The 12,612-nt window shown below is 38.7% G+C and overlaps 1 long non-coding RNA gene across 1 annotated transcript; it reads left to right on the top strand.

Moving 5' to 3' along the window:
• The first annotated feature begins 3,447 nt into the window (after window positions 1-3,447).
• On the top strand, window positions 3,448-4,770 carry LOC124289782. Its single transcript, XR_006901763.1, has 3 exons — window positions 3,448-3,488; window positions 3,937-4,004; window positions 4,732-4,770. It is a non-coding gene; the product is annotated as an uncharacterized LOC124289782 (long non-coding RNA).
• Window positions 4,771-12,612: the final 7,842 nt, after the last annotated feature.

Here is a 12,612-nt window from a genome sequence, read left to right as displayed (position 1 = left end):
TTTCTCCACGTTTACACTTGGTTGGAAAAATACCAATGAAGGCCCGGGTTAGAATATTGAACTTCAGTAACCCATGCTTGTCGTAAGAGGCCACTAACGGGATCGGGTGGTCAGGCTCGCTGACTTGGTTGACACATGTCATCGGTTCCCAACTGCGCAGATCGATGCTCATGCTGTTGATCACTGGATTGTCTGGTCCAGACTCGATTATTTATAGCTAAGATACATAGCGTTAACTAACATGAACGCTCATGTTAGTGAACGCTATGCATCTTAGTTAGATTATTTACAGACCGCCGCCATATAGCTGGACTATTGCTGAGTGCGACCTATGCAAAGGGAGTGACTCGTGCCTCGCATTCCTCTATCTCTCGCACGAAAGAGTCTCGATCTAAGCTTGGATCGGATCGTAAGATCGGGACCGGCTACAATCGGCCTAAAATCGGTTAGTGGAACGGGTGTAACTTTTAGCTACGACGATTGTAAAATTGGCGTAACTTGTTAAGATTGATCTTAGATAAGATCGGTTAGTGGAACGGCACCCAGGACTTTTAAAGTAACGTGAATATGTTTTCAGATTTATTCACTGTTAATTATCCTAGGCCTACATGTTGATGCTTCACACTGAGGAGGAGCAATTAGTGCCCATTATGCGATGAAAAGACCCTTAAGCCCATAACAGCCCACTGTTGTCACTTTGGGTTCTCACATTCAATCTGCTCATTTCCATCTTACACGGTCTCATTTGATGTCGGCAATGAAAACAAATAAAACAATGGCGACCGGATCACGTCCACGCGAGACTACCTAAATCATTATAAAAACACACAGCTGACATTTTAGGTGTATAGTGTATGTTTATTTTGTTGTATAACGCGGAAAGATATTGTCAAACTGTAATGTTAGATTTAGATTAAAAAACAACAACAAAGTGTTTTTCCCGTGAGTCTTTGCGAGACGCCATTTTCATAGCCGCCTCAGTTTCCCTCAAAGCACTGGAAGAGAGAATTCGGTACCAGGAACAGAAAGATGGAAATGGCTGCGAAAAACTCGCAGTACCACGACCCTGTCAGGTAAGACGAATTTATTTTGTTGTCAAATAACGTTTTATGAATTATTTACTTTACGTACAGAAATCCGGATTGGTAAACAAGCTAATCTATCGAATTGATTTAAACATATTTTTATTCATGAAGATGAATTGGGATTGGTGAACAAGCATTACTGCTTATGTTAACACCGCTCCCATGCAACATATAATACAACATGAAAATGGAGGATTTGACGTCATCGATACTGACCATTGCATAAATATAATATTTTTAAAATGTATAAATATATACAGATTACATGAAATACAACTATTCTCTAAGTAGTCATAAGTTAAAGAGTTACAGTTGTGTGTGTCTCAAGCCATTGTAGAAATATAAATCAATCATGAGAAGGTTGTTGAGTAAATTTAATTATTTTCCTGAGAAAATTTAAAGCGTTGTGTCTTGGTTATATAATCGTGGACGGATTAAACTGTTTTCTGGTTTACACAGGGAGTAAGTTCTCTGTTTCCCTTAAGAATGGTATCCAGGTTATAACCGGTAGTGTACAAATACATATTAAGTCTTATCCGAGTATAGTTACGGCAAGTGAGGAAATAGTGTAGGGCGTTTTCACTCTGATGTCCACAAGAACAACAAGGGCTGTCTTTTAAATGTCTGTTATACTTATCGGCGTTTAGGTCGCTACATCCGAGCCTGAGGCGACAGTGAACGATTTGGCAAAAACGAGTGCCATAATTAAGGTCAAAGTAAATCTTATTTTCAGTTTTTGTAATTAGGTTTTTAAATTCTGTGAGATTACATGACGCTTTTGAAATTTGGTAGGGCATTCCATAAATTTATTGTCGAATCTATCGAATTACAGCCACTGGCCATAGGTATTCGTCACGGGTTATAGCTAAAACGGAACCACAGCAGAACGGCACCAAAATCGTGCGGCGAAAACGGCACCGTATTGGCGAAAACGGCTACTGATTTCTGAGCTAAAACGGCACCATATACAAAACACAGTATGATGTTGACTTTTATGTTGTAGTTCGTTTAATTATAACATTAGAATCAACATATAAAAAACACAGTATGACGTTGACTTATGGTTTTTATTTCAGCAAGATTATAACACGCGATACAGCTGGAATATTGCTAAAAGCGGCGTAAAATCATAACTCACTCAATCAACCATTACATTAAAATAACAAGATTATAATAAAGACGATAACAAACCGTCAACATAACACATGTTCACACGTCCATATTTGGCCGGATGCTTGAACGATTGGTCCATGGATCATCGCACATCTTGACAGTAGCTGCGACAGAGACAGGTCTCCATCCTTGAATGAACTCCACAATTCGAAAACCTCCTCCTGCCTAGCTGTTGAGGATTTTCGGATGTATGCCTTCAGCCTTCCTTCCTGTATAAGTCTGAGTTGAGTAAATGTACTTAAAACATCAAAGGTTGTGATGTTTTCACGCTAAATTTACAGGCTTTTCCAATCACTCTCGGCACAGTAGATGTTTTGACTATCGAAACATTCTACAAGCCGATTATCAGTCAGACTCATTCATTATCTAAACATACTGGAATCCGATTATCAGCTAACACAAACTTTCCAATCACTGTCGGCAGAGTAGACGGCTTCCAAAATTCTGTATTCAGATTATCTAATGACAAATAAGATGTTCCCAATAATTATAATTTTATTTGGTGCCGTTTTCACCATAAGATTTGTAGCCGTTTTCGCCAAGTGGAGGTTCCGTTATGTCCAAATGGTGCCGTTTTCGCCTGGTGCCGTTTTGCTGTGGTTCCGTTTTAGCCTGCACCCATTCGTCACTATGCATTATTCGACTTACATGTTAATTTGGTGCAGCTAGAAATATGTCTTGAATTTATTTAATATCCGTTTGATATTGTTTATATTTTGCACATGGGTCATGAATTATCTCAGCTACAAAGACATAATTTCCGTTTTATTTTCAATTCAGTGCGTGTCATGGTTATGGCAATTTTTAACATGGCGGTCTATGGGGAAAGAATACGCAATGTTGTATATATGTTGCTCATGTAACTACAATGCGGAAAATTATGTATCTGTGACCAAGATGATTTCCTAACGACCTGCAAAATTTGACAACCAAATATTGAAAACTGAATTAATGAAAATTACACAGCTACACTAAAATAGCATGCAAGTCTATGAGAATTTTGCCGACTGACGTATATTTAAGTCCCATGACTGTATAAACTGTTTTGCTCGAACTATTTTCAAAGGTTGGTGAAGTAAAATAAGTGTCTATCTAAAAATATACTACAATTTTGAAAAATACAGCAAATAGATTATATATTAATGGATTTGTTTTATTCATTTAGGCTGTTGTGAGGAAACATGTGCCACGACTACTCCTGGAGGAAATGATCACCCTCTCTTACTGAAGGTATGTGTTTATGGTACTACGAAACATAGACATAATTTCACTTTGAATATTTTATTATTATGCTTCCCTAGATACATTTTCACAAAATGAACCATACTAAAGTTGCATTTGCAAATGGATTTGAATAACCGGTAACTTAATCATGATTTCAAATTGGACCAAATAAATCTTAACTTCACACCTGTATGAAATTGCAGTCAAACTGACCCCTTGATTTTACAATACCGTAATTACTCCAAGGTTATGTCACATGAGATAACTAAACTTCATTCATCAGGATGTTTATGTCAGGCCGTTCAGTTACTGATTGCATAAACTAAAATGATAAATCTGTAGTTTGCTTGTTGGTATAAATGTCGCTGCAATTGTTTGGTGTGTTTTTTTAAACTTGAATGAATGAATGGGGAAATGCAAAGAACAGTAACGTGTTATTGTTTATTTTTTTCAGCAAAGCTGATGATGAGTGTGGAGACTTTATAAAGAATGACCAAAGATGGTCAGCAGGAACATGTGAAGGTAATTTTGACCTATCTGTAGTGACTTTCATTATAAATAGTAAATAATTTCCAATAATGTAGAGACAAGGTTTATGGATGTCAACTCCTTTATTATGTGAAAACATGTTTCAGAGTTGACATCCGTAAACATTCATGTCTTGTATTATTCACTTCTAAATACACCTCAAAGACTTAATGGTGTAAACATACAGTCACTACTGGGTGAATATACTTGTGCCTTCAACAATACGACTGACTGACTGAGTTTGGTTTTACGCCGCTTTTAGCAATATTCCAGCAACATCACGGTGGGGGACACCAGAAATGGGCTCAACAATACGATCTGTAGGAGATTGAATATAGCAATTTGATGAAAATCTATTACTAGAACCATTATAACTACTGTATATAGAAAATGCAATAAATTTTCAGATATATATATATATAACGTATTACTACCTCTGGTCTGGGAAGCATGTAACTCCAGAGCAAATTTTGTATAGATTGTGTGTCCTCTTTAGAAAATAAGATATTTCATTCGGTCAATGAAGTGTGATGAATTGTATAATTTGAGTTTTGAGAAAACTAATGCAAAGTGTGATTGTTCAATTTAGTTCTCTTTTATTCAAACTTCCGTTTGGATTACTCATTTTAAATCATCCTTGGCATTGTCAGTTTCTTGTTGATTGATGTTTGTGTAATTTATCAAAATAACCTAGTAATTCGTTATTACCTGCCATTTTCAGAAACCTGCACAACGCCTAAACAGACTTGCATCTATCGATTGGCCAGATAGACGAAAGAAAAAGGTAGCGACAACACTCACCATAGACATGACATCACCAGTCGTGAGTGACGAAGATGACGTCAATTAGTTGCATTCCGCCCCCTTTGTCTGGGAGTCCAGCAAGCTTAGAGCATACACGACGACACTGGACTTGGAAAGAATCTACACCTCCACTGCTCTCGTCAAGGCCAACATGAGGACGAGGATGAGGCATCCAACCAAAGTAACAGAGGGATCTCCGCCCAGGGATGCCCCTTATTGGGCTAACTGACCATCTCTTGCAATTTAATTGAATTTATTTTCAATTTCATAATGTAATTTTTATTTTATTTTATTTTTGTATTGAAAGGTGTATGTTGTGTTATTGTATGATGTATATCATAGTGGATGTTTGGAGATAGTGTGTGGCTGAATGCCAAATGTCCGATGCAGCTATGTTTTATTACCGTGTTAAGTTGTATGTTATTGTTATTTTTCACCATTAGCATGATTTTAGAAATAAATTTCATATCTAACATGCTATTTCAAGATAACAAGTGAATGAAAGTTTAACTGATGAACAATTACTACTTTGTTATAAATGATATATGATTTCTTAAACTGGACTGAGTTATGCCAAAATGTTTTGCCCTATTTAGTGCTATATTACTAGTTATATGTATGATCTTTATTTGCCTTAAATGCTAATTCATATTCATGTTGAGAAAATAAAAAAATGAATCTTATTATATATTCTGTTTTTCTTTAAGTAAATGTCATGATAATAACAAATGGCTTATATTTTTTTTATCAAGAGTTTATGATATGAATAAAGAAGAATGTTTACATTTAGCTCTTTGAAACGCATATGAAAACCTGTGAACCTGAAATTGAAACCGGTAACTGAAACTATGCGGAAACTATGTCGGATTGTTGGTAACTGAAACTATGCGGAAACTATGTCGGATTGTTGGTAACTGAAACTCTGCGGAAACCTGTTGGAGTCTTAATAACTGAAACCTTGCGGAAACCTGATGGATTCAAAGTTAACTGAAACTCAACGGAAACTTCTTGGAGTGTGGGTAACAGATACCTTGCGGAAACCTGTTGGAGTGTGGGTAACGGAAACCTTGCGGAAACCCTTAGAAAGTGGGTAATTGTAAGTTTCCGTTATTGTGGAAACTCAATGTAAAAGAACGGAAACTCACTGGATTCTAGGTTGAAACTTAAGTTTCAGTCCACTGAAACCAAGTTATTTTTGCTGTGTATAGAAATAGGGCTTCACTTTGAGCAAGGTGTTTGCTTCAAATACTACGCTTTGAGACTCTGTGAAGTGAAATGTAGGTAGATATAATACTAATCTATGGAATTAAACACAAATCAGAATACATGTGTGGGGTTTAAGTTGTTTTTGAGTGCCCGGGCCAAGGCGTACCGAACGCTTGTGATACTGTTTGTTGAGAATATGTAGAAAAGAGAGCTTCACTTTCAGCAACGTTTTCATTTCAAATAATACGCTTTGAGACTCTGTGAAGTGATATGTAGGAAGATATAATACTAATCTATGGATATAAACACATTTCAAGATACATGTGTGAGGTTTAAGGTGTTTTTGACATCACGGGCCAAGTCGGGCTGAACAGAGACTAAACACTTTTGATTGAGGCTTTGTTGAGAATGGAGAGAGAAAAGGGCTAACTTTAACGAACCAGTTATCTTTACATGTAGCATTTGATAACATTACAAAGTGATATTTAGGTAGATATAATACCAATCTATGGATTTAAACACATTTCAAGATACATCTGTGAGGTATAAGGTGCGTTTGAGCGCCCGGGCCAAGCCGGACCGAAAGCTTGTGATACTGTGTCTTTGTTGAGAATGTACAGAAAATAGGGCTTCACTTTGAGCAAGGTGCTTGCTTCAAATACTACGCTTCTAGACTCTGTGAAGTGATATGTAGGTAGATTTTAATACTAATCTATGGATATAAACACAAATCAGGATACATGTAGGGGGGTTTAAGTTGTTTTTGACAGCACGGGCCAAGTCTGGCTGAACAGAGACCAAACACTTTTGATTGAGGCTATGTTGAAAAATGTGATACAAGGGCTTCACTTTAACGGAGCAGTTTTCTTTACATGTGGCATTTTATAATATTACAAAGCGATATTTAGGTAGATATCATACCAGTCTATGGAATTAAACACATTTCAAGATACGTGTGTTACGTTTAAGCTGCTTTTGACGGCTCGAGCCAAGCCGGGCGGAAAATTGTGGCCGAGATAATGTTGAGAGTGTGGGGAAGAGATCGTATCATTTAAATGTGGGCATGCTTTAAATACGATGAAAAGTGAATTTATGGGGTGGTATGTGATTGGATATAGATGTAAAATCATTTTCGGGCCGACGGAAATGTGTATCGGAATTGGCTGAAGTATTTATACGTATTAAATCCCGTTTCGTTTAACGATTCCACTTTTATACGTAACCTCGGTCAGCCAGTTCACAGGCTTCTCGTCTTCCTGGGTTTTAGCCGATTTACTCGTAATAAAGTTATTATGGTACGCGTTTGTGACTTCCGATTGATCATTATTATCATGAGTGTATGTTGCATTGATTAATTGTAGGCATGGTTTTTGTTAATGGGTTTATTAGCCAATAATAGATTTGGCCCGCCTTGGCCCGGCCCGGCCCGACTTTTAGGCCATCCCCAAGTATCGCAGTCTTGCGTTCTCGTGTTTTTTAAAATCGTTACATACAACTGTATGGGCAATTCGTTGGTTTCATATTAATTTTCGCTGTGTGCATGCGTAGAGCGTGTAAAAATATCCACTGGTCAACTTCCGGTTTGGTCGTATTAGCGATATTGTAAACACACTCTAAATAAATGCTGTATGAATATTATTTACGCGTCATAACTGTTCATAGTTGAGTACATACATCCATTTGCCTATGCTTTTCAATAATTTATGTCCTATTTTGGTCAGAGATGTGTTTTTTTTACTTTTGATGTGCAGGGAGGACGGTGGACGAGTGGTGGTGAGATGTGTTTATACAAGAGCTTGTTAACAAACGTTGAGCTATTTATTTAACTGATTCCGGTCCCTTCCATTCATAAATGAATTGAGATCAGTTAAATTCGACATAAAACCATATATTTGTTTTGATTTTTGCTTTCTTTAGAGTGTGTTTACACTATCGGTAAAGCTTACGACCAAACCGGAAGTTGGCCCGTGGATATGTTTACACGCTCTGCGCATGCGCACAGCGAGTCGAAAATTAATGTGAAACCAACGAATTGGCACAAAAGCACGAGAACGCGAGATTGCGAGATCGCTAGATTTGTCAAGTGTCGCAATCTCGCGTTCTCGAGTTCTCGTGTTTTTGAAAATCGTTACATAGAACTGTATGGGCAATTGGCACAAAAGCACGAGAAAGCGAGATCGCGAGATTTGTCAAATGTCGCAATCTCGCGTTCTCGCGTTCTCGTGTTTTCGAAAATCGTTACATAGAACTGTATGGGCAATTGGCATAAAAGCACGAGAACGCGAGATCGCGAGATTAATCGGTTAATCCTTTGATCGATGTTTGTTTTTTATAATTCAGGTGATAATTCTTCTTCTTGTACTTCCATGGGCATATTACATAACATGTAATACATTTGTCGCATCAGACCTTAATTTATAATGTTGAGTATTTACTGCAGACACGAGAAATGCCAAATGGGAACATTTGTCAGGTAATCTAAGTGGTGTCAGTTCGAACGTTTATAAACTGCCCAAAATTATTCCAGATGGTATGGCGAACAGTTTGTTCGTTTTATCTATGAAAGTGCCTTTTCAGAAAGATGGCTTATTCTTTTAAGATTTTGCTAAGTTTCTGTTTTGATGGATACCAATGATAGCATATTGGCAACATCTCTCTGCTTGACTTATAGTTAGGACACACTTATAAACAAAATAATTATATCCTTCCTCGATCGCCATTAAATTACATTACTCACAACTTTGGCCTTTTGGATCATACGTTTAACTTAAGTGCTTCACCTGTATTTTCAAACCACGTGGTAAATATCGTAATTTGGATAGAGTCCTCACAAGATATTTCTCCAAATTTGATAGAATGATTTAGGTTCCAGTAATGATTTAATATACATGTTTGGACTTGGACATCAATGCATCTGCTACGTAAAATGTTCATGAAATGTAATTCTTTGGACATCCATTCATAATGAAAATCAAGTTTGAAGCAGTAACATATACTCTCCCAAAAAAGAAACGCATATAGGAATTTCAACTGTATTTTTATGGTTATTTTGAAACATCTTGTAGGCTTTATGAGTCAATGAAATATAGCGAAATTGCACACTGGGAATGCAGACTTATCCGTCTTTTGCACCAACTCGAGGAAAGTCAGTTTGAGTTTGGAGACGTGTTGTGGCGCTGAAATCAATACCTCGTGTGACCACCGTGGGCATCCAGAACTGCACGGCATCGCCTCGGCATCGAACGAATATGTCTCAGAATCTCGTGTTGCCCAATCGCAGCCCACTCTGCCTGTAGTGCCTTTGCTGATGTGTCTGGGGCTGAGGGTTACGGCGTCGTACCCGTCTGTCCAGGGCATCCCACAGATGTTCGATCCGGTTTAAGTCCGGTGATCTTGAGGGCCAGGGGAGCACATTGATGTTGTGGTTCCGGAGGAAGTCTCTAGTGTGACGTGCACGAACTTTTCAAGTAGCTCCACTGTTATAACAATCCTTGTGTCAAAGTTTAACTCTTGAGTCTTGGAGGAATTGTATCAAGCATACGTCTTGAAATGTCGTTGGTTGTATTAAGTCTTTAAATGATGTTCGTATTTAATTAAAATAATGCATTACCCAAACATTGTTGAGAGCGGCGTAAATGAACAAGCAAACAAACCACTGCAGATATCTAGATCTGTTCTTTGGTTCCTCTGTGCATCACAGGCTTTTTGTGCATGAGTGAGCGAATGAGTGAGTGAGTTTAGTTTTACGCCGGTGGGCTTTACACATTGTAGCTTTGGGTTGCGTAACTGCCCAGACCGCACGAAATCGAACCCGGGTCTTTGCCGTGACGAGCGAACGCTTTAACCATTTGGCTTCCTCACCGCCCCTGTTCATGCATGAACTTATTTCAGTGTGACAAAAATTTCGTTCAGATGCAACGCAGATATATTAACGTACCTCAAAGATAGTTGTATTGAAATCTCGCAGTTTGTTGGTGGTATACATTTACAATATCCAAATACAATTATCTGAATAACACGCAGGGAGAACGGAAGGAAAACACCGATAAACCGAAGGGAATATCCATTAGCCTAAAGCCGTGAATCGTTTTGAACCATGATACAATATACCAGGGAAAGTATAAGGTTCGAAATGGAACAAACATGTTTGCCATTCAGAGCTACACAAATCTGGTGCTAGATATCAACTAATTGGCAGACAGTAATTGGATTGCTTTGAAACCAGCCTAATAATTAGCAGATGATTAAAACAGAATATTTGAAAAAGCGCTTGAATACAACTGTTTACTGATCTTGACAACAGAGACTGGATACCCGAATGAATACGTAGTATTATTCTCAGATCTCATTATGACATATAATTGTGATGCTGTCTCGCCAACGCAAACATCTTTAACTGGCGTCACCAATAAGGCCTGTAAGTCGCGCGAGGTGCAACCTCCGATACTAAGCTGCTTCAAGGATCCCTTTGAGCGCGCCAATTTGCGGTATGCGAGACGGGTCCCAGCTTAATTCCGGTACCAGATTTGCGGTTACAAACGTATATTCCAGAACCAGTTCTGGTTCCAAATTGCGCGGCCGCCAAAAATGACTTTACTTGACCGGACCAAGTGAGCAACCATGCTTGGCTGTCACAGCTGTTGACAGTCGTAACAGGTGGCTAATTTGGGGATGGTTTACTTAGATCGAAAATTTGTTATTCCTACAGGGATTATCGGTTCCTTACTGTCAACTGGCAACCATGAGACCATTCGAAAAGGTACGAAACGTTGTTTGTCAAGCAAATGCCGTGACCTACTTACGGACCCTATAGCTATACTACTGTAGGTTGTGTAGTGGCAAGGTTCCATACCCAGTATTGTCGTAAAATCCACATCGTAACTTACGATGCTGAACTAGGCCGTGTCATATGAAACTTCAGGAATTAAGACGAGACAATGACATTCTTTTTACGATTTCAATTGTATAACTGCAACAAGCGACATTAAACCATAGCTTCCTCAAGTAAGTATTAAATGTTCAGATTTTGAATCTTTTATTAAGAAGTAAGTGCTGTGGTTTCAACCTTGAGCAGGTTATAGTGGCTTTGACAGCCTTAACAAAAGAATCGAAAGCTAAAATCTTAGCACTGTAGGTGATCCGAATATTTAGTCAACAGAGAGAACGTTGTTGGAATCGATGTTCACATAATGTTCTGCATTTAATACCAAGAACTAAAATTACTAAAATCCTACCGATTTTACCAGAAAATGACGCCATAGTGGAAACAAACCAAAATACCAAGTTGAACGTGTACAGAGCCAAACGTGTGTGACGTTAAACAAAATGTCCCATGCCTACAGCTACTTTAACAAGAATATTATTGGAACTTCCGATTACATTACCCAACATTTCAGCCAATCACGTGATGGGTTTTATTGAAAACAGGGGTACCTCATCTTCAGAAACTTGGCTTGACCAATCCTGTCAATGCATTTATTGATCCATGTTGTAGTCAGTTCTTGGTAAGAGTCAGGTTTAGAATAATCATTCACGCGTTTTCTGTATAGCAGCTGTAATTAACAACAGACTTAGGTGCAAGAGTGCAAAATGAGCCCTCTCATCACAACTTTAGATAAGAATTGTCATTGTCCAGCATAACTTCTTTGAGAGGCATTTTAGCAATATTCCACCAATATCAGGGCGGGGGACACCAGAAATGGGCTTCACACATTGTACCCATGTGGGGAATCGAACCCGGGTCTTCGGCTTGACGAGCCAACGCTTTAACCACTTGGCTACCCCACCACCCTTTAATAGTAGTAACCTACTGAGTGTGTACAATGGCATTTTTTATGATCATTTAATGATATTCTTTCTAATCATACTGAAATATACAGAGTCAAAAAAGAAACTTCACAAAATGTAATTTGAAAAATAATGAATAATTTTTCTCTGATGATAAATCTATGTATCCGAAATGAGATCCCTATCTTTCGACTCTAGAAAAACGTTAGCAAAACCCACTCAAACCCATCCATTCGTCGTGCAAATGACGTTAGTGCCAAATCAGGTTTTGCACGCGCAGTCGATCACGTGATCTTCGCATCGAAGTTTTCTTCATATGCACGTGTTTGCATTGGCCTCAAGAATTGAAAAAACACTTTTAAACCACAGTTCTTACGGTACTTGAAATGCTACGATTGTCAAATGTGCAACGTGAACGTGCCATTGGCATGTTGCAAGCGGGAAGATCAGTTATTGACGTCGCAAGAGCAATGGGATGCAGCCGTCGTACTGTGTATGACTTGCGAGGTCGTCTACAACAAACTGGCACCACTTCTGATCGCCCAAGGTCGGGTCGTCCACGTGTGACGTCACGAGCAGAAGACCGTCAAAGCGGATTTCTGCCGGCTACACGAACCAGGGCTGAGATGTTTAGAGGTCGACTGTCCTCACAGACCGTTCGAAATCGGTTGCGGGCTGCCAATCTCCATTCTCGACGTCCATATCGTGCGCTAATATTGACGCCGTTTCATCAACGTCAACGTCTGCTGTGGGCTCAACGTCACCTCCGATGGACCCAGAGAGACTGGAATCGAGTCGTCTTTAG

The sequence above is a fragment of the Haliotis rubra genome, unplaced genomic scaffold (genome assembly GCF_003918875.1).
Source record: "Haliotis rubra isolate DU_JTF1 unplaced genomic scaffold, ASM391887v1 Scf45, whole genome shotgun sequence".
NCBI lineage: Eukaryota > Metazoa > Mollusca > Gastropoda > Lepetellida > Haliotidae > Haliotis > Haliotis rubra.
Note: the sequence above shows the minus strand (reverse complement) of the source record. Positions and strands in the feature narration are given on the sequence as shown.